Source organism: Elephas maximus, chromosome 2 (assembly GCF_024166365.1).
Source record: "Elephas maximus indicus isolate mEleMax1 chromosome 2, mEleMax1 primary haplotype, whole genome shotgun sequence".
NCBI lineage: Eukaryota > Metazoa > Chordata > Mammalia > Proboscidea > Elephantidae > Elephas > Elephas maximus.
Genome location: NC_064820.1, coordinates 207,956,417 through 207,980,578, shown reverse-complemented (window position 1 = coordinate 207,980,578; position 24,162 = coordinate 207,956,417). Strand labels below are relative to the sequence as shown.

The 24,162-nt window shown below is 37.8% G+C and overlaps 1 pseudogene; it reads right to left on the bottom strand.

The window, feature by feature from the left end:
• Positions 1-1,731: 1,731 nt before the first annotated feature.
• Positions 1,732-2,668, bottom strand: LOC126067961 (olfactory receptor 2M3-like; annotated as a pseudogene).
• Between the last annotated feature and the right edge of the window lie 21,494 nt (positions 2,669-24,162).

Below are 24,162 nucleotides of genomic sequence, written 5' to 3'. Positions count from 1 at the left end.
TTTTAGGTTAATCCATGTTACAGGTGATTGCATTTTGTTGTGTTTAATGGATATGCATCTTGAAGCTTTCTCGGTGAGTGTGGTCAGCAGAATTCTAAGATGACCTTTATGATCTCCATCCCCTGGTGTTACTCCCATGATGATTTTGCAGATTTATCTCCCAGATCGGTTGATTTACTGATAATTTATTTCATAATCAAAACAGAAATTACCCTGAGTGGGCTAGTTTTAACTAGCTGGAAGCTCTTTAAAAAAAAAAAAAAAAAAGACTTAGGCCTCTCTAGCCTTGAGGAAGCAAGATGCCATGAGTTCTACAGCTGTAAAGAAAGAAATTCTTTCAACAACGATGTGAGTTTGGAAGATGACACCAAGCCTCAGATAAAACTGTAGCCCCAGCTAACACCTAAATTATAGTCATGTGAGAAGCTAAACAGAAGACCCTGCTAAGCTCTTCCTGGACTTCTAACACACTGAAGCTGTGAGATCATAAATGATTGCTACTTTAGGCTGTGGTAATTTTTTAATAGTAACAGACAACTAATACAGTGGGGATGTAACAACGGAGTTTTAACAGAAGAGTTAATACTGAAATTAGAATATAGTGATTTTCCTCATAAAAATACAGAATCTCCAGAATTCCACTAAAATTCATTTAAATATCATCTCTACAATGCCTGTTGAGATGACACACATGTAATTTATGGAAAATGTACAGATTTCAGAAAACCTAGATGTCTCTATTAAGAATTTTTCCATACTGTTGAAATACATGATTCATTTAAAGATCAGGATATCTAATGATGGAAGTTCAGACTTGGGGGAGTCAAATTCACATTTCAATTTCCACATATGTGACTGATGTCTGTGAAGCAAGAACATAAATGGGGCTTGCCAATCCTCCATCCTAAAAAAAGATAGTGTTCGTATAAGACAAGCTCATTATACTTTCCTCTAATCTAATACCTCTCTTTTCTCCATCTGGTTAAGTTACATTGACTTTTATTATGATATTACAAGAACATCTATAATTTTGTAGATAATTAGCTTATTTGTTTATCATAGCAAAGGGATCAGTTCAAAGTATGACATAAGACTTAGTAGAATTCTGTTTATTGTTGTTTTTGGGTGGCATAAGTAGATTCTGACTCATAGTAACCTCATGAGACAGAGTAGAACTGCCTCGCAGTGTTTTCTAAGCTTTAATCTTTATGGGAAAAGATTGCCAGGTCTTTCTCCAGCAGAGCATCTTCACGAGTTTGAACTGCTAACTCTTAACAATTTCACCGGCAAGGCTCCTTCAGAAATCTGTTTAGCCGTGGTTAAATCTACTATACGTTAAGAGACAAAACCATATCAAACCGGTTGCTGGGGTGTCTTTTCCGACTCATGGCAACTCCATAGTAAAAAATACAGAATTTCAACCAGCGCAATCAAATTCTGTGATCTTATGATGGGCAAACACCTCTCACTTGTTAACTGAATTATGTAAACCAAAGTATACAGTTGTGCATTTCCTCTTGTAATGAAGATTTACTTGTATTCATAACTTGAATTTGCCATAACAAAAATAGGAAATATATGAATAAACTAGGATGCAAACAATTTTTATTTTCAAATAATGTGTCCGCCTATAAGTCTTTTATTACAAAGATGGGTAAATACTGTGTGCTAAATTGTATTTGTTGAATACATAAATTTAGGCATAAATCAAAAATGTGGAGAAAAGCATAATTAAGCAACTTCCTCTCCAGATTTTCCCTTCCTTAATACCTTCTTGAATGTTCTGTTTACTTCTTTGTTGCAGAGGCTATAGATGAGGGGGTTCAACATAGGAGTGAGAATGGTATAGAAGGCTGATACCATCTTGTCCTGAGTGGGGGAACAATCTGAAGTGGGTCACACGTACATAAACATGGCTGCTCCATAGTATATCCCCACCATCATTAGGTGGGAGGAACATTTAGTGAAAGCCTTGCGATGACCCTCACCAGATTCTATGCTAATGAAAGCCAGAAGGACACAAGTATAGGAAGCAATGATGACTGCTACAGGGAAGAGAAGCAGATAAATATTATCCTTTCAAATGTTGAGGTGTCAGTGCATGAAAGAGTGAGTAGGGCAGGAACATCACAGAAGAAGTGGGGTATTTCCCAGGCACCACAATATGGGAAAGACGAGGCATCTGCAACTTCAATTATACCATCAAAAGAGCCAAGAATCCAGGAAGAGGCAGCCATGAGACCACAGATTTTCTGGCTCATGAGAATTAGGTATCTTAATGGCTGACAAATGACAACATAGTGGTCATAGGCCATGACAGCCAACAGGAAACATTCAGCCCCAAGCAGGGACACATAGAAAAATATCTGGGTTCCACAACCTGCCACAGAGATGGATTTCCTGCCAGACAAGTAGTTGAGGGCCATCTTAGGTACTGTGGTACAGATAACCACCAGGTCCATGAGCTAGAGTTGGCTGAGGAGGAAGTACATGGGGGTGTGGAGATGGGAGTCCAGTAGATAAGGAAAGCCATGGCAGTATTTCCCATGAAGGCCACTGTGAAGATGCCCAAGACCAGAAAGAAGAGGAAGGTGTGGGCGGGGCTGTGATTGAAGATTCTCAGAAGGATGAAATCAGACTTGAAGGTCGGATTCTCCCATGCCATCATGAATAAATTCACTGTGGAGAATACAGCATGTGAACAATGGCCAGGATTGTATAATGGAAATATAAAGGACTTCATGCCTAGATCACAACACCTAAAAGGTGTCTAAGTGTGGAAAAATTTTTTTCTCCTGGCATTGATTTTCTCATTTGTACACTAGGGATGATGAGGCTTATTTTTAAGCTTGGCATGATTTTTAAATGTAAACTAGTAGCTAATAGACTTAATAGTTCATAGTAAGAACATAGGAGTTTTCTGAAGAGGGGTGTAATCTGGTTTAAGCAACAATTCAACTCAAACATGTTGAGTGGCTCATTCCTTAACAGTAGCTCTAAGAGATATATGAGGTTTCATTAATTGCTGGGAAGGCAATGGTATTTTTCATTATGCTCTTCTACTGAACTCAGCATGTTTTTCTTGTTGTTGTTAGGTGCCTGCTGTCAAGTCAATTCTGACTCATGGCGACCACATTTGTGCAGAGTGAAACTGCGCCATAGGGTTTTCAAGGCTCTGACTTTTTGGAAGCAGATTATCAGTCCTGTCTTCCAAGGTGCCTCTGGGTGTGTTCCAACTGCCAATCTTTCAACTAGTAGTTAAGCACTTAACCATTTGTGACAACAAGTAACTCAACATATCATTCCATAAAACTCATACAAATTTTGCTTAACAAAGTGTATATTGAAGTGCTGATTAGTGGCAATGAGAAAATTTTATTGTTGTTCATTAACATATAGTCAAACGCCAAGCGAACAGAAGAAATTGCGACATCAACAGTCAGAAGTCCAGCTGATTAATATTTATTTCTAACAATTATGAATTTTAGTGGAAGGTGGTTTTTGAGGATATACCCTTCCCTCACTATATCATTAAAAATGAGGCCTGTCCATGGTGCAGTCAGGTGTAGAGACCATTTTACAGGAGAAGCAGACTAGAGGAGAGCATTGTTAAACTCCTGCTCTAGAATATATTAGCTTTGTGAACTTGGGCAAGTTATTAACTTTTTTAAGCCTTATTTTCAACACCAGCGAATGTGGCTATTTATACTAACTATGGAACCCTGGAGGTGGAGTGGTTAAGAGCTATGGCCAGGTATGGCTGCTAACCAAAAGGTCGGCAGTATGAATCTACCATCTGCTCCTTGGAGCAGTTCTACTCTGTCCTATAGAGTCACTATGAGTTGGAATTGACTTGATTGCAATGAGTTTTTTTTTTTTTTTACTCTAGAGGGTGTTATTAAGACTCAGTGAGGTAATATTTAAAACATTACCTAGAATACAGTTAGCACTGTATAAGTCTTTTTCTTTTTATTAACTTTTATTGAGCTTCAAGTGAACGTTTAAAAATCAAGTCAAACTGTCACATATAAGTTTATATACACCTTACTCCGTACTCCCACTTGCTCTCCCCCTAATGAGTCAGCCCTTCCAGTCTCTCCTTTCGTGACAATTTTGCCAGCTTCCAACTCTCTCTATCCTCCCATCCCCACTCCAGACAGGAGATGCCAACACAGTCTCAGTTGTCCACCTGATATCATTAGCTAACTCTTCATCAGCATCTCTCTCCTACCCACTGTCCAGTCCCTTTCATGTCTGATGAGTTGTCTTCAGGAATGGTTCCTGTCCTGGGCCAACAGAAAGTTTGGGGACCATGACCCCTGTGATTCCTCTAGTCTCAGTGAGACCATTAAGTATGGTATTCTTGTGAGAATTTGGGGTCTGCATCCCACTGATCTCCTGCTCCCTCAGGGGTTCTCTGTTGTGCTCCCTGTCAGGGCAGTCATCGGTTGTGGCTGGGCACCAACTAGTTCTTCTGGTCTCAGGATGATGTAGGTCTCTGGTTCATGTGGCCCTTTCTGTCTCTTGGGCTCTTATTTATCGTGTGCCCTTGGTGTTCTTCATTCTCCTTTGATTCAGGTGGGTTGAGACCAATTGATGCATTTTAGATGGCCACTTGTTAGCATTTAAGACCCCAGATGCCACATTTCAAAGTGGGATGCAGAATGTTTTCATAATAGAGTTTATTATGCCAATTGACCTAGAAGTCCCCTTAAACCATGGTCCCCAAGCCCCCGCCCTTACTCCGCTGACCTTTGAAGCATTCAGTTTATCCCGGAAACTGCTTTTGGTCCAGTCCAGTTGAGCTGACCTTCCATGTATTGAGTATTGTTCTTCCCTTCACCTAAAGCAGTTCGTATCTACTAACTAATCAGTAAAACACCCTCTCCCATCCTCCCTCCCTCCCCCCCCGTAACCACAAAAGTATGTGTTCTTCTCAGTTTATACTATTTCTCAAGATCTTATAATAGTGGTCTTATACAATATATGTCCTTTTGCCTCTGACTAATTTCGCTCAGCATAATGCCTTCCAGGTTCCTCCATGTTATGAAATGTTTCACAGATTCGTCACTGTTCTTTATCGATGCGTAGTATTCCATTGTGTGAGTATATTTACCCATTCATCCGTTGATGGACACCTTGGTTGCTTCCAGCTTTTTGCTATTGTAAACAGAGCTGCAATAAACATGGGTGTGCATATATCTGTTTGTGTGAAGGCTCTTATTTCTCTAGGGTATATTCCGAGGAGTGGGATTTCTGGGTTGTGTGGTAGTTCTATTTCTAACTGTTTAAGATAAAGCCATATAGATTTCCAAAGTGGTTGTACCATATGACATTCTCACCAGCAGCGTATAAGAGTTCCAATCTCTCTGCAGGCTCTCCAACATTTATTCTTTTGTGTTTTTTGGATTAATGCCAGCCTTGTTGAAGTGAGATGGAATCTCATCGTGGTTTTAATTTGCATTTCTCTAATGGCTAATGATCGAGAGCATTTTCTCATGTATCTGTTAGCTGCCTGAATATCTTCTTTAGTGAAGTGTGTTCATATCCTTTGCCCACTTCTTGATTGGGTTGTTTGTCTTTTTGTGGTTGAGTTTTGACAGAATCATATAGATTTTAGAGATCAGGCGCTGGCCGGAGATTTCATAGCTGAAAATTTTTTCCTAGTCTCTAGGTTGTCTTTTTACTCTTTTGGTGAAGTCTTTAGATGAGCATAGGTGTTTGATTTTTAGGAGCTCCCAGTTATCTGGTTTCTCTTCCTCATTTTTGGTAATGTTTTGTGTTCTGTTTATGCCTTGTATTAGGGCTCCTAAAGTTGTCCCTAATTTTTCTTCCATGATCTTTATTGTTTTAGTCTTTAGGTCTTTGATCCACTTGGAGTTAGTTTTTGTGCTTCGTGTGAGGTATGGGTCCTGTTTCATTTTTTTGCAAATGGATATCCAGTTATGCCGGCATCATTTGTTAAAAAGACTATATTTTCCCCAATTAACTGACACTGGGCCTTTGTCAAATATCAGCTGCTCATATGTGGATGGATTTATATCTGGGTTCTCAATTCTGTTCCATTGGTCTATGTGTCTGTTGTTGTACCAGTACCAGGCAGTTTTGACTACTGTGGCTGTATAATAGGTTCTGAAATCAGGTAGAGTGAGGCCTCCCACTTTCTTCTTCTTTTTCAGTAATGCTTTGCTTATCCGAGGCTTCTTTCCCTTCCATATGAATTTGGTGATTTGTTTCTCCATCATATTAAAAAATGACATTGGAATTTGGATCGGAGGTGCATTGTATGTACAGATGGCTTTTGGTAGAATAGACATTTTTCCTATGTTAAGTCTTCCTCTCCATGAGTACGGTATGTTTTTCCACTTAAGTAGGTCCTTTTAGTTTCTTGTAGTAGTACTTTGTAGTTTTCTTTGTATAGGTCTTTTACATCTTTGGTAAGATTTATTCCTAAGTATTTTATCTTCTTGGGGGCTAGTGTGAATGGTATTGATTTGGTTATTTCCTCTTCGATGTTCTTTTTGTTGGTGTAGAGGAATCCAAGTGATTTTTGCATGTTTATCTTATAACCTGAGACTCTGCCAAACTCTTCTATTAGTTTCACTAGTTTTCTGGAGGATTCCTTAGGGTTTTCTGTGTATAAGATCATGTCATCTGCAAATAGAGATAATTTGACTTCCTCCTTGCCAATCTGGATGCCCTTTATTTCTTTGTCTAGCCTAATTGCTCTGGCTAGGACCTCTAGCAGAATGTTGAATAAGAAGGGTGATAAAGGGTGTCCTTGTCTGGTTCCCGTTCTCAAGGGAAATGCTTTCAGGCTCTCTCCATTTAGAGTGATGTTGTCTGTTGGCTTTGTATAGATGCCTTTTATTATGTTGAGGAATTTTCGTTCAATTCCTATTTTGGTGAGAGTTTTTATCATAAATGGGTGTTGGACTTTGTCAAATGCCTTTTCTCCATCAATTGATAAGATCATGTGGTTTTTGTCTTTTGTTTCATTTATATGGTGGATTACATGAATGGTTTTTCTAATATTAAACCAGCCTTGCATACCTGGTATAAATCCCACTTGGTCATGGTGGATTAATTTTTTGCTATGTTGTTGAATTCTATTGGCTAGAATTTTGTTGAGGATTTTTGCATCTATATTCATGAGGGATATAGGTCTGTAATTTTCTTTTTTTGTGATGTCTTTACCTGGTTTTGGTATCAGGGAGATGGTGGCTTCATAGAATGAGTTAGGTAGTATGCCGTCATTTTCTATGCTTTGAAATACCTTTAGTAGTAGTGGTGTTAACTCTTCTCTGAAAGTTTGGTAGAACTCTGCAGTAAAGCCATCCGGGCCAGGGCTTTTTTTTTTGTTGGGAGTTTTTTGATTACCATTTCAATCTCTTTTTTTGTTATGGGTCTATTTAGTTGTTCTACTTCTGACTGTGTTAGGTTAGGTAGTTAGTGTTTTTCCAGGAATTCATCCATTTTTTCTAGGTTTGCAGATTTGTTAGAGTACAATTTTTCATAATAATCTGATATGATTCTTTTAATTTCAGTTGAGTCTGTTGTGATGTGGCCCATCTCGTTTCTTATTCGAGTTATTTGTTTCCTTTCCTGTATTTCTTTAGTCAGTCTGGCCAATGGTTTATCAATTTTGTTTATTTTTTCAAAGAACCAGCTTTTGGCTTTGTTAATTCTTTCAATAGAACCAGCTTTTGGCTTTGTTAATTCTTTCAATTGTTTTTCTGTTCTCTAATTCATTTATTTATATTTTTTTAATTCATTTAGTTCAGCTCTAATTTTTATTATTTGTTTTCTTCTGGTACCTGATGGATTCGTTTGTTGCTCACTTTCTATTTGTTGAAGTTATAGGGACAGTTCTCTGATTTTGGCTCTTTTTTCTTTTTGTATGTGTGCATTTATCGATATAAATTGGCCTCTGAGCACTGCTTTTGCTGTGTCCCAGAGGTTTTGATAGGAAGTATTTTCATTCTCATTGCATTCTATGAATTTCCTTATTCTCTCCTTAATGTCTTCTATAACCCAGTCTTTTTTCAAGAGGGTATTGTTCAGTTTCCAAGTATTTGATTTCTTTTCCCTGATTTTTCTGTTATTGATTTCCACTTTTATGGCCTTGTGGTCTGAGAAGATGCTTTGTAATATTTCGATGTTTTGGATTCTGCAAAGGTTTGTTTTATGACCTAATATGTGATCTATTCTAGAGAATGTTCCATGTGCGCTAGAAAAAAAAGTATACTTTGCAGCAGTTGGGTTGAGAGTTCTGTATAAGTCAATGAGGTCAAGTTGGTTGATGGTTGTAATTAGATCTTCCGTGTCTCTATTGAGCTTCTTACTGGATGTCCTGTCCTCCGAAAGTGGTGTGTTGAAGTCTCCTACTATAATTGCGGAGGTGTCTATCTCATTTTTCAGTTCTGTTAAAATTTGATTTATGTATCTTGCAGCCCTATCATTGGGTGCATAAATATTTAAAATGGTTATATCTTCCTGGTCAGTTGTCCCTTTTATCATTATGTAGTGTCCTTCTTTATCCTTTGTGGTGGATTTAAGTTTAAAATCTATTTTGTCAGAAATTAATATTGCTACTCCTCTTCTTTTTTCTTATTGTTTGCTTGATATATTTTTTTCCATCCTTTGGGTTTTAGTTTGTTTGTGTCTCGAAGTCTAAGGTGTGTCTCTTGTAGGCGGCGTATAGACGGATCATGTTTCTTTATCCAGTCTGAGACTCTCTGTCTCTTTCTTGGTGTATTTAGTCCATTTACAGTCAGTGTAATTATAGATAAGTATGTGTTTAGTGTTGTCATTTTGATGCCTTTTTATGTGTGTTGTTGACAATTTTAATTTTCCACTTACTTTTTTGTGCTGAGACGCTTTTCTTTGTAAATTGTGTGTTCCTCATTTTCATAGTATTTGACTTTATGTTTGCTGAGTCGTTACGTTTTCCTTGGTTTTTATTTTGAGTTATGGAGTTGTTATACCTCTTTGTGGTTACCTTAATAATTACCCCTATTTTTCTAAGTAAAAACCTAACTTGTATTGTCCTATATTGCCTTGTATCCCTCTCCATGTGGCAGTTCTATGCCACCTGTATTTAGTCCCTCTTTTTGATTATTGTGATCTTTTGCATATTGATTTCAATGATTCCCTGTTTTGAGCATTTTTTTTTTAATTAATCTTAATTTGTTTTTGTGATTTCCCTATTTGAGTCGATATCAGGATGTTCTGTTCTGTGTCCTTGTGCTGTGCTGGTATCTGATATTATTGGTTTTCTGACCAATTTCCTTTAGTATTTCTTGTAGCTTTGGTTTGGTTTTTGCAAATTCTCTAAGCTTGTGTTTATCTGTAAATATTTTAATTTCACCTTCATATTTCAGAGAGAGTTTTGCTGGATATATGATCCTTGGCTGGCAGTTTTTCTCCTTCAGTGCTCTGTATATGTCATCCCATTGCCTTCTTGCCTGCATGGTTTCTGCTGACTGGTCTGAACTTATTGATTCTCCCTTGAAGGAGACCTTTCTTTTCTCCCTGGCTGCTTTTAAAATTTTCTCTTTATCTTTGGTTTTGACAAGTTTGATGATAATATGTCTTCATGTTTTTCTTTTTGGATCAATCTTAAATGGGGTTCGATGAGCATCTTGGATAGATATCCTTTCATCTTTCATGATGTCAGGGAAGTTTTCTGTCAGCAGATCTTCAACTATTCTTTCTGTGTTTTCTGTCCCCCCTCACTGTTCTGGGACTCCAATCACATGCAAGGTATCCTTCTTGATAGAGTCCCACATGATTCTTAGGGTTTCTTCATTTTTTTTAATTCTTTTATCTGTTTTTTTTTCAGCTATGTTGGTGTTAATTCCCTGGTCCTCCAGATTTCCCACTCTACATTCTAATTGCTCGAGCCTGCTCCTCTGACTTCCTATTGCGTTGTCTAATTCTGTAATTTTATTGTTAATCTTTTGGATTTCTACATGCTGTCTCTCTGTGGATTCTTGCAACTTATTAATTTTTCCACTATGTTCTTGAATAACCTTTTTGAGTTCTTCAAGTGTTTTATCAGTGTATTCCTTGGTTTTTTCTGCTGATTGCCTTATTTCATTTCTGAGGTCATCCCTGATGTCTTGAAGCATTCTGTAAATTAGTTTTTTATATTCTGTATCTGATAATTCCAGGATTGTATCTTCATTTGGGAAAGATTTTGATTCTTTTGTTTGGGGGGTTGTAGAAACATTCATGGTCTGCTTCTTTATGTGGTTTAATATCGACTGCTGTCTCCGAACCATCACTAAGATATTGTAGTGATTTATTCTATATTTGCTCACTGAGTCTTATCTCGTTTTGTTTTCTTTAAATATACGTGGATGGGCTACTAGATTGTGCTGTCTTGATTGTTGTAGCCCTTGACTTACTTATGGCCTATTACCAGCTGGTTTGGGCTGTTAGCAGATATGTATGCCTGAGTCCATTCACTATTCTTGTGTAGAATCTGATTTGGGGTCATCAAGTATGTGATGCACGCTAACACCTGTCCACCTTGAGAAGTAGTGGTGATAGTTGTGTGCACCAGATTCAATTAGCAGCTGGGGTTCACACTCCAGGGCAGGCATGATGCTGATAGGCTTCCCCCAAGTGTCAGTGAGGTAGGTGTGTCTCTATTCCTAAAGCACCTTGGTGGATGGGCTCTGCAGCTGTACCTTAGGCTCCCAATGCAAGTACCTCTACAGATTGGTAGGTGTCACCCTCCTTAGACCCCTAAGGCAGGAGGCTAGGTGGTCTGGGGGGAGCTCCAGCCCTCCGTTCCCTGTTGTGCGTCAGTGAGGGCTCTGTTGAATACGCAGAGATATCAGATCTGGGAAACTTGTCTTTCCAGTAAATTCGCTAAAAAAAAAATGCATTCAGATCCCTATCAGAAATGCCTTTGCATTATAATAGCCACCTTGTTCCCTGCAGGGTTGAATGCCGGAGACTGTGGATCACCTATGTTTGGCTGGAGCTGGTTCTGTGTTTTTAGGCCAATTAGGGAAGGATTTTTCGTCCCTGGGTTCTTTGTGATTGCTTCTCTCAGGCCGGAAGGATGGGTTAGGAAAAAACCCAAAGAAAAAGGGAAAAGAAAAACCACAGAGCAGTTTTCCCTCTGGCTCAGGAAATTCCAATGTTAATGAAGCCACCTGGGAAGGGGAGGGAAGGGTTCAGAAAAACAGGAGAGAGTAGCACCCCGGGATATAGACAAAGTTACTTATCTTGCTTGGGATGACTATTTTATCTGAGATTCCTGAGGGGCGTGTCGCCTATGTGTGCTGGCTGGGTAGAGATTGCCCCCGAGGGTCAGGCCTGCAAAAGCTGTGGTCAGTTCCTCTGTTGCCAGTCCAAAGCCCAGCATCAAGGTTCCCAGGCTGAGTACACTTATTTATTCATTTTGGAAAGGCTTATGTCTAATTTGGCAAAATTATATAATTCTAACATGATATTTCACCTTTTCTTTTTAATTTTTTAAATTTTCTTGGAAATAAAACATTTATGTAGCAAAGTGTGTTGACGGCAATCACCTTAAGCACATCGTGGACTGCAGTTTGATAAATGTCTAAACACATATAACTGCCACCCAGACAAAAACATGGAATTTTCCAGACTTCTTCACTCCCTTTCATACTCGGTCACCCTCCCAGGTGTAACTATTAGTCTGACATGTTTCCAGGGCTTACATTTTGCCTGTCCTTGAACTGCACGTGAATCGTACAGTGTGTACACTTCTGTGGGCACTGAAATGCAAGTCATTACTTCCCTTGACTTATGCCAGGTGTCTACTATCTCACCTGCTGAGCTCAGATCACACTGATCTCCTTGAATGTGGGACACACTTGGAATACAGTTGTCCAGAATATTTGATGTTGATGTTCCCTCTGATGTTCCTCTGGTTATTTCTTACAGCAAGTCCCTCAACTGTGCTGGGTTTTCTTATTCAAAAGCTTCCTGTGTCACAAAGCTTTCATCTCTCACTCTCTCTAAAAATGCTCAATACACTCATCACCCTCTCTACAATTTTCCCCACTTTTTCTTTATAGCATTTATTCCTATCTAACACTCTATTTAACCACCCATCTGTCAGTTTATCATACTGTAGTGGCTTGCACATTGCTGTGATGCTAGAAGCTATGTTACTGGTATTTCAAATACCACTAGTCTCAAATATAGTCAGGTAAGCAAGGTAAAAAATAAAATGTAGGCATGGGCTTAATTGTGCTTACTTACTAATTTGTAGTGCACAATTTCACCTGTGTTTCACCGCATAAATACTAATCTATAGAGCACCATTTCTCCTGGGTTTCACCACCTCAAAGATTTAGTCCTTGCTTGCTGTACGAAAGAAGTTTCCAGTAAACCTTTTGACCAGATTAAAATGTCAAAAAGCAAAATCATTTTTCTCTATTGCTTTTAGCATAGAATCAGTTTAAAGTTTTTCCTTGTATATGCCTGTCTCCGGGCCCATTACTTACTCAGCTCTGTCTATGGCGTTGGTTCAGAATTTTCACAACTATGTATCATTTAGCTCCTTGAGTTAGCTACCATGGGAATAAAGGAGAAATATATTTTACCTTTTCTCTGTGATCAGGTCAGGAAAAAATTAATATTGCATTCAAAAGAGAAGCTCATGAAGTTTTGAAATTCAGTTTTTCTGGAACACTTTAATTGCCTAGCTGTTTTTTCATGAGGCAGCTCAGACTTCTTGACGAATGCCTGCCATTTTCCTTCCTAATTGTAGTAACTGAGGAAACATTTCTAACTCTCCCGTAAAGTCAGCATGTTAAAGAAAAATAATATAAGGAAAGGAGTCTTCACGCGGGTGTTTTTTGTTTAAAGTGGGCCAAAAATATTTTCTTTATGACAGGGATGTAATAAAATTTGGTCTGAAAGGGCCATAGTCTTACCTGAAGTCTCCCAAGCGACTTAAAATGATTTTGTTTTAACAAACGATTTCTGGGAAATGAAACTTTGGTACCAAGTGGTTCTCATAAATTTTTGAGACATCTGGTTAGGACTGTTTTACTTATCTCTCCTGAGGAATATGCAATGTAATCATTTGCGTCTATGATCAAAGACCTCAGTAATTATTTCTTAAACCCAACACCATAAGCTTTCCCCCTATGCCAAATTTTCCAATGGAAGCCCATTCCCCACTTTCTAATCAATGCTTCTTGTGACCCTAACTGAAGGCTGACCAAACAATTGGTTTTATTTTAATTCCTTTGTTCCTTGCACAGTATTTGTTCCTGTTAGAAGCTCTTGCTGGTCCCATTAGTTTCCATTTATGTGGACTGTTGTTTCTCTACATTCAAATGTATTTTTTTAATTATTTTACTGAATGAATCCTCTTAACCTTATTTCAAGGACTGAATGAATTTCTTCTCTACAGCAGTACCTTGCTTACTATAAGTCAGGGCACACCAAGCTTACTGGTTAATCTGCCCCATGAATGTTGAACAGATTTCAGCAGAGTTCCTAGACTAAGACAGAGCTAGAAAGAAAGGCTTGGTAATTTACTTTTGAAATTAGTCAATGAAAACCCTATGGATCACAACAGAATATTGTTCCATACAATGCTAGAAGATGAGCCACATAGGTTGGAAGTCATTACACAATAGCCACAGCAAATGACTTAAACATACCAATCATCATGAAGATGGTGCAAGACTGGACAACATTATTTGTCCCTGAGTGGCACAAAAAGTTAAGGTTCAATCCTACCCAGAGATACCTCAGGAGACAGGCCTGGCCATCTGCTTCCAAAAGGTAAAGAAGAAGTAAAAGTATCTCTATTTGCATATGACCTGATCTTATACGAAGAGAAATACAAAGAAACTTCAAGAAAACTACTGAAACTAATGGAAGAGTTTAGCAGACTATCAGGATACAAGATAAACATACACAAGTCAGTTGGATTCTGCTACACCAATAAAGAACATCGAAGAGGAAATTACCAAATCAATACCATTTACAATAGTCCCCAAGAAGATAAAATACATAGGAATAAATCTAACCAGAGTCATAAAAGACCTAGACAAAGAAAACTACAAGATACTATTGCAAGAAACCAAAACAGACCTACATAAATTGAAAAACATACATTGCTCATGGATAGGAAGATTCAGCATTGTAAAAATGTCTATTCTACCCAAAGCAATCTATAAATACTATGCAATCCAATCCAAATACCAAGGACATTTTTTAATGAGTTGGAGAAACAAATCACCAACTTCATATGGAAAGCAGAGAGGCCTTGGGTAAGTAAAAAAGTAAAGCATTACTGAAAATGAAGAAAAAAGTGTGAGGCCTAACACTACCTGATTTGAGAACATATTATACCACTATAATAGTTTTTTATAATAGTCAATACAGCATAGTACTAGTACAACAACAGATACATAGAACAATGGAACAGAATTGAGAATCCAGACATAAATCCATCTACATCTGAGCAACTGATGTTTGACAAAGGCACAGAGTCTGTTCAATGGGAAAAAAGTCTCTTTAACAAATGGTGCCAGCATAACTGGATATCCACCTGCAAAAAAATGAAATAAGACACATACCTCACACCATGCACAAAAACTAACTTAAAATGGATCAAAAACCTAAATATAAAATCAAAGACAATAAAGATCATGGAAGAGAAAATAGGGACAATGTTAGAAGCCCTAATACATGGCAAAAACAATATAAAAAACTATTAACGATGCACAAACACCAGAAGAGAAACTAGATAATCGGGAGCTCCTAAAAGTCAAACACCTTTGCTGATCCAAAGACTTCACCAAAAGAGTAAAAAGATTACCTACAGACTGGGAGAAAGTTTTTAGGTATGACATATCCGATCAGTGTCTAATCTCTAAAATCTACATGATACTGCAAAAACTCTAAAACAAAATGACAAATAACTCAATTGAAAAAATGGGCAAATGATATGAACAGGCACTTCACCGAAGAAGATATTCAGGTGGCTAACACATACATGAGAAAATGCTCAAGATCATTAGCCAGTTAGAGAAATGCAAATCGAAACTACAATGAGGTACCATCTCACCCCAAGAAGGCTGGCATTAATCCAAAAAACCACAAAATAATAAATGCTAGAGAGGTTGTGGAAAGACTGGAACACTTATACACCGTGGGTGGAATGTAAAATGAGTACAACCATTTTGGAAATTGATTTGGTGCTTCCCTAAAAAGCTCTAGAAATAGAACTACCATACGATTCTGCAATTCCACTCCTTGGAACATATCCTAGAGAAATAAGAGCCTTCACACGAACAGATATATGCATACCCATGTTCATTGTAGCACTGTTTACAATAGCAAAAAGATGGAAGCAACCAAGGTGCACATAACCAGGTGATGTATAAATAAATGAGAGAATATTATGCAACAATTAAGAACAACAATGAATCTGTGAAACCTCTTATAACTGGAGGAATCTGAAAGGCATTATGCTGAGTGAGGTTAGTTGCAAAAGGACAAATATTGTATGAGACTGCTATTATAAGAACTCTAGAAAAAGTTTAAACACAGAAGAAAAAATTCTTTGGTGGTTATGAAGGTGGAGAGAGAAGAACAGGGGTGTTCACTAATTAGATAGTAGACTAGAACTACTTTAAGTGAAGGGAAGACAACTCACAATACAGGAGAGGTCAACACAAGTGTACTAGAAAAAAACAAAGAAGTCTCCTGAATAAAATTGAATGGTTTGAAGGCCAGAGTAGCAGGGATGGGGGTTTGGGGACCACGGTTTCAGGAGATATCTAGGTCAATTGGCATAACAAAATGTATTAAGAAAATGTTCTTCATCCTCTTTGGTGAGAGGCATCTGGGGTCTTAAACACTAGCAAGTGGCCATCTAAGATGTATCAATTGGTTTCAACCCACGTGGAGCAAAGGAGAATAAAGAACACTAAAGATATATGGTAAAGATGAGCACGAGACACAGAAAGGGCCGTATAAACAAAAGACTACATCAGCTTGAAAGCAGAACTAGTTAGTGTCCGGCTACCACTGATCACTGCCCAGACAAGGAACACAACAGCGAATCCCTGATGAAGCAGGACAGCAGTGGGATGCAGCTCTCAAATTCTTGTAAAAAGACCAGGCTTAATGTTCTGACTGAGACTAGAGGGATCCTGGAGGTCATGGTCCCTGGACCCTTTGTTAGCCCAAGACTGGAACTATCCCGGAAGCCACGTCTTCAGACAGGGATTGGACTAGACTATAAGATAGGTAATGATACTGGTGAGGAGTGAGCTTCTTCGCTCAAGTAGACACATGGACTATGTAGGGATCTTCTGTCTGGAGGTGAGATGGAAAGGAAGAAGGGGAGAGGAGCTGGTTGAATGCACACAGGGAGGAGAGGAAGAATGTGCTGTCTCATTACGGGTAGAGCAGCTAGGAATACATAGCAAGGTGTGTATAACTTTTTGTATGAGAGACTGACTTGATTTGTAAACTTGCACTTAAGAAAAAAAAAAAAAACAGTGCTGTCGAGTCGATTCCAACTCATAGTGATCCTATAGGACAGAGTAGAACTGCCTCACAGAGTTTCCAAGGAGCAACTGGAGGATTTGAACTGTCGACGCTTTGGTTAGCAGCTGTAGCACTGAACCACTACACCTCCAGGGTTTCACTTAAAGTATGATAAATAATGAAAGACAAAAAAGTCCTTCACTTAATCTCACTTTCATTAAGAGTCCTTCACTTGATCTCACTATTCTTACTACAGGTGTAATTCTCATGCATTGTACCCAGAAGATTTCAGAACACTCTCCACCATTACTGGGAAGATTTGTTTCAAGCCCTATCACAGGACTTACGTTCACATGTTTAGGCTGAAGATTTGTTGTGTTTATCCACAGACTTCCATTTATATTCTCACCCTAATATTTGCTGACATCTGTAATCTACTGATTACTTCTTCCTCTAAATATTTTTAAAGATCCATTTATCTTTGCATTCTCAGTGATCTTAAACTGAGAGCCCTCCCATAAATTTTTAAACATAACTCTGTTGGTAGATATCATATTTCATAGTAACAATTTTCTACTTTGTATATCGCCCTCACTACCCTATGAACAAATTGTGGACACACCCCATCTTGTTCACCATTTTCTCCTCCCAATCTATTCACCTGTGTAAACAAACCAAAAAAACCAAACCCAGTGCTGTTGAGTCGATTCTGACTCATAGCTTCACCTGTGTAAAAAAAAAAAAAAATAGTATTCACTAATTCTGTAATTTTGCAACTCAACAATTCTAACTCAGGAGTTCAGAATCTGTCCTTCGCTATATCTTAAATTCCTGGTCAGTTCTAAATTCTCCTAGAAATACTTCTTGCACTTGCAATGCTTATCTAGAAATGCAACCTCTATTGTGTGGATAGTTATAACACATGATCCTTGATGTTTTAGTTCTTTATTTTTTTTTTTCCCCACTCTTCCTGAACACAACTTCTAATTAAGGCTTTATAAAACCTTCCTCTATTCTTCATCCTTGTGCAAATCTATCATTTATGCACCACCCCCCAAAGTAAGACCTTGGAACATTATTTAAGACTGAAATATTTTAGCATGCTTGCTGCTTGAAATCCTGTTGTTAATGATAGGACCTAACTCTATATATAGATTATATTTCTCATCCCAGTTTATGCCCATGGCTGGGTTTTGCAGCCCCTTTGTTGGTTTTTGTTACCAGCAAACTCCAGCATATTTTATATCTATGCTTTTTCATAATTTGTCCTCATAAGTAAAATTATAACTTTATCTCAGCCCATTTCAGGCACTCATGAAGAATACCAGTCTACAGCTTTTTCAATACTAGTCATTCTGTGTCACTGTCAGTTAACAGGATCTTGATCAATAGGGGTTGATGTACAGTTTTGATTTGTCAGCTCCCAGTAGAGAAAAGCAATATTCATTAGGCGGAGGACATGCAGGCTATCTATCCCTCTAATTTTTTTCAAAGTTTCTTATTGCTTAAAGTTGAACATCTATAAAGGAATACATTGATATTATGTTGTATGATGCTATATTACAGTATTGTATTGTATTACCAAACATTTTGGTCAAGTCAGTCCTACAAACTTTTGTTGCCTTCACAGACCTATCAAAGGAGACTAGAATAAACAGAGTTTCATGGCTGTTAAAGCAGTTATTTCAGAACAGGGTCAACTCAGGCTCCTGCCCATAAACCACATACAAGCAATGTCTTGGGAAAAGTCAATTTTGTGAGATCCAGAAGGATGATTTTAGTTACAGCAGAATGAGGGATTGGAATAGACTTTAGATCAATGCACTTCAAACCTTAATGCACATTATTTTATTAATTCATATTTTGTATAATCATTTCATCACAATCTGATAAAATTGATACACATCATAAATTCTTATCTAATCCCTCAGGCCACTGAAACAGGCTCTTTGTTGGACCCAAACACCTGAAAAAAAAAAATCTAACACACAGCTCTCCCTAAGACAATCAGTGTTACTTAAACCTACAGGCTAAAGAGGAGTGGCACAGAGGCATCCTAAGGAAAGGGTAATTGGAAAAAGTGGGGTGAGAAGAGTAAAGAAAGGGATTCATGTTGACTGAGGAAGCACAGTGCAAAACAATGCAATAGTGAAAGATGGAGAGGCTTGAAGAAAAAAAAAAGTGGAGTTGGTGAGAAACTGAGAGGAATAAGGAACAAAGGAAAGAAAAGTGAGACAAGAGGATGGTGGATCAATTTTGACAGGAGCCATGAGCACAAGTGTCTGTCCTATACGGGTGGACTTTTCAAATAGACAAATCATGCCCCCCCTCCACTTCCAACAAAACGGCAAAAACTATGTAGCTATTTTACAAATAAAAAGGGGGTGTAAAGTCCTTCCTAAATGTAGAAATCATTCATCTAATCCATCCCCTGCCCTACAGATAGCATCCTCTGACCACCTCTCCAGGGAGGATTGTTGATATTTTTGAGAAAGGCACATTCACACTTCTGAAACATCCTTCTTATTTGCATCTGCACCCTTTCACGTTACGGAAAAACTTAGTCATCTATTCTTCATCCATCTAACATACTACTTTTGGATTTTTCCCAAATCATCGTCAGATTTAATCACTCTCCTTCTCAAAATCATTGCATAGCTCTGATCTTCTGCAGAACAGCCCTTAATCTCATTTATCTTGTTTTGAAGTAGTTGCAAAAAGTCACTTAAGCCTCTATTTCAAGTCATCTGCACTCCATTTCCCAATACAAAAACCTGTGTATGCTACTTACAACCCCCAAAAGCACCATACACCTGTCTGAGTTCAGGTTTCTTCTCCGGAGAGCTCTCTTGCTTGGAATGACTTTTCTACTCCACTTTCCCTTTGCAAATCATCTTCCTCCGTCAAGTTCCAACACATGTGCAGCTTTCTTCGTGCTCCTCTCTGTATAGCCAGCTCTTCATATGTTGAACTCAGAGAAGAGCTGTGGCTTCTACCTCTGTTCCATACGAAAGGCAGTGAGAAGAACAATGCCATAGACCTTCAGATCTGACCAATCTGATTTACTCTGTCACCAACGGGCAAGTTAATTAACCTCTCTGAGATTTTGTTTTTATTTCTCTGCTCCCTCACACTGTTGTAAAGACTGAATGAGTTATAGCCTCACAGTATTCACCCACCAGATGTGCATGGTCATCATCACACACATCTTTGTCACACATTTTATTTTGCAACCTTGCAGTAAACCCTGCTGTTATTTACCTGTAATTCTTTCTGAAAATACTGAGCTTTCCTTAATAGACTAATAATTTATATGCTTAATCTGTATATGTTCTTAACGAAGCAAAAGTCAAGGTAAGTCTTCAATTAGTATATATAACATAGTTTAAAAGGGAGCCGTGTCTCACAGTGGTTATGTGCTTGGCTAATCAAAAGATCATCATTACGAACCTACCAGCTGTTCAGCAGGAGAAAGATGTGACAGGCCATCTGCTTCCTGAAAAATCACAGCCTTGAAAACTCAATAGGGCAGTTCTACTCTGTCATGTAGAGTCTCTATGAATCAAAATCAATTCAGTGGCTGTGAGTTTATGTTGCTTTAAATACTTCCTTTCAATCACTTAGCATCCCAAAGGGACTATTTCATTTAATCTGTAAAAAACAACCCTGTGACAAGGCTTCCTGGAGGCAAAGAGGACCAAATGCCAGCAGACACAGGCCTAGGCATGCTGAGGGATCAACTCCATTAAGACTGGGGGTACTTCTGGAGGGAAATTTGGGGGATGGTAAAAATGTTCTGCTCTCTGATTACGTTTATAGTTAAACGCGTATAGATATTTGCCAAAATGCATCAAACTGTACGTTTAAAATGAACGCATTTAATGTATTATGGTATGCCTCAATAAAGTTAATTAAACAATATAAAAAATCATGTGACATATATAAGAAATTCATTACTCTAATTTTACAGATCAATGTGAAAAATTACCTCCCAGTTTGGAGGATTTAAAAAAAAAAAAATTTCTAATACATAGCTTTTGAATAAAATATGCTTCCATCTGGTTAAACTCCAATATGCCTAAACAATTAGGAATACATGCCTTCTTTCTCAGTTTTTCCTTCGGGATCTTTCCAAGAAGATGATCCTTTCACTGAGTAACTAAAAATGTTTAAATTTCTGTAGAACACCTTTGCAAGTACATTTTGTTAAGGCATCTGTGATTTAAATTTGCAATTCCTCCAGGGAAGTCAGTCCCTTGGTTTTAATTACAGCCGTATGTGCTCTCATCCACTTTTTCTCCTAGGCCTTCATGTAGAATTAGTTCCCTGTCTTGAAAATGATTTTTACTGGTATTTAATGGCAAGTAAAAAATTCTGACATCTTCTTGATTAGTAATATAAAATCCTTATTTTTTCTCTAATTTTACACCCTGGCTTAGTAATATAATAATGACTCCATTTTGACTGTTATGTTTTCAAACTTTATTAATTCCATTAACTTGGTTGATAAACAGACCATTAGATTCTTCATTTTATATATTTATTAATGTATCTATTACTTAATCATCATATAATTTTTATTTTAAATACAAGAAAACAGTTGAGAAAAGAGGAACAAATAAGGGAAGGTGCCACTGTGCAATGCATTATGGTAGCTAAGCATCAGGACAGCAGATTGACAGAATGCACTTCCTCTTTGGGGGAAGCCTGAGAAGAGTCAAGGCAGCTACAATGGCCAGGGCATATAGATGCTCCAGCAAAGGGTCTGCCTTAACTAGAAATTTGAAAATCGAGTGAGGTGGCAGAAGGGAATGCATAGCAGGGAAAATTGAAAAAATATGTATGTGTATGAAATAATATGACTTTCTGTAAATGGTTCTTTGCAGTGACAATTCATTATGCTTATTTATTTATTGTGCTTTAGATAAAAGTTTATAGGTCAAGTTAATTTCTCATACAAAAATTTATACACATATTGATATGTGACCCTAGTTGCAACCCCTATAATGTGACAGCAAAATCCTCCTTTCCACCCAGGGTTTCCCATGTCCAACTAGCGCCTATCTCTCTCTACCTTATCATCTCACCTCCAGGCAGGAGTTGTCCATTTTGTCTTGTGTATCTACTTAAACTAAGCAGCACACTCTTCACGAGTATTATTTTATATTTTTTAGTCCTGTCTAATCTCTGTCTGAAGAGCTGGCTTTGGAAATGGTTTTAGTTCTGGTTTAACGGAGAGTCTGGGGTCCGAGTCTTCTGGGGTTCCGCTAGTCTCAGTCAGACCATTCAATCTGGTCTGTTACTAGAATTTGAGTTCTGCACCCCACTTTTCTACTGCTCCGTCAGGGACTCTCTGTTGTGTTCCCTGTCAGGGAGGTCTTTGATGGTACCAGGCACCATCTAGTTCTTCTGGTGTCAGTCTGATAAGAGTCTCTGGTTTACGTGGCCCTTTTTCCTCTTGGGCTAATATTTTCCTTGTGTTTTTGGTATTCTCCATTCTCCTCTGGTCCAGGTAGATTGGGACCAATTGAAGAACCTTACATGGCCACTCATAAGCTTCTTAGACCCCAGGCGCCACTCACCAAAGTGGAATGCAGAACACCTTCTTAATAAACTTTGTTATGCCAGTTGCCCTAGATGTCCCCTGAAACCATGGTCTGGAGCCCCCAGCCCCTGCTACTCTGTCCCTCAAAGGGTTTGGCTGTGTTCAGGAAACTTCTTAGGTTTTGGTTTATTCTAGTTGTGTGACTAACCCTGTATTGTGTGTTGTCTTTCCCTTCATTCAAGACGGTTCTTGTCTACCATCTAGCAAGTGAATTACCTTCTCCCTCCCTCCCTACCCTCTTAACCATCAGAGAATGTTTTCTTCTGTGTTTAAACTTTTCTTGAGTTCTTAGAGTAGCAGTCCTATATGATATTTGTCCTTTTGCAACTGACTAATTACACTCAGCATAATGCCTTCCAGATTAATCCAGGTTGTGAGATGTTTCTCAGATTCTTCATTGTTCTTTATCATTGAGTAGTATTCCATTGTGTATATATACTATAATTTGTTTATCCATTCATCTCTTGACTGGCAGCTAGGTTGTTTCCATCTTTTTGTTACTGTGAACAGTGCTGCAATGAATGTGGGTATGCACGTATCTATTCGTGTGATGCCTCTTATTTCTCTAGGATATAGTCCAGGGAGTGGGATTGCTGGATCATAGGGTACTTCTGGAAACCCTGGTGACGTAGTGGTTAAGTGCTATGGCTGCTAACCAAAGGGTTGGCAGTTCAAATCCGCCAGACACTACTTAGAAACTCCAATGCGCAGTTCTACTCTGTCCTATAGGGTTGCTATGAGTCGGAATTGACTCGACGGAACTGGGTTTGGTTTTTTTTGTTTGATGGTACGTCCGTTTCTAGCTTTTTCAGGAAGTGCCAAATTGATTTCCAAAGAGGTTGTACAGTTTTACATTTCCACCAGCAGTGAATAAGTGTTCCAGACTCTCTCCAGCCTTTCCAACATTTCTTAATTTGTGTTTTTTGGATCAATGCTAGCCTTCTTGGGGTGAGATGATATCTCATTGTAGCTTTGATTTGCATTTCTCTAATGGCTAATGATCTTGAGCATTTCCTCATGTATCTGTTAACAGCCTGAATGTCTTCTTTGGTGAAGTGCCTGTTCACATCCTTTACCCAATTTTTAATTGGGTTATTTGCCTTTTTGTTGTTGAGGTTTTGCAGTATCTTGTAGATTTTAGAGATTAGACCTCTATTGGATATGTTGTAGCCAAACCCATTTAGGCTTTATATAAAGATATCATGGAAGGAAAATGAGTTTCAAAATTACTTCATAAGTAAATGCAAGAATGCTTTTAGTACTTTACATTCTCACTAGGTAGTAAACAGATAGAGAAGTTTCTCTTATCATATTTGAGATACCACTTGTTACTTCTTATTTTTTTCAAATTTGTGAAAAATGGTTTCGAATTATATTGGTATGCTTTTTTTTTAACTGATTTTGGGAGTTGTTTCATGTTTCATGTATTTATTGGCTATTCAGGATCCCCCTTCAAATAATTTCATTAACAAATAAACTATTATCAATGTATCATTTTTGAAATCAAATATACAGGAATATTGTTTCCTATTTTTTTTTCAATTTTACTGGCACTGTGTCTTGGGTTGGATCTTTTGTCTGCAATGATTTGTAATGTCTTCTAATACCATTTACCAGATTGCTATATATGATAGTATCTGTTTCAGAATTCCTTAAATTGATTCATTTATTTATTCCAGTAATTTTTTTTCTTTCTATGTCTTAAAAATAAATATTAATGTCACTGAAGATATTACCTCTTGTTTCTATAGTTTTATTTTTTAATATTTAGTAAGCATTCCTTATATGTTATCTTCCACAGAAATTTTAGAACAAGTTTTTCAATTTCTATACAAAGTGTTGTGATTTCTAGTATAACTGCAGCATGTCTGGTTCTCTGAGGACTTTGAGTCCCATGTTATTTCCAAGCTGCTTAAACCCACATTTTTTTTTTACATGTAAACATAAATTATTTTGTGATTTGCTCATATATATTAGAGAACCTGTTATTTGTAACTAAAAACAATTTCCAAATTATGTAGTTTTTTTTTTTTCCCCCAATTTTG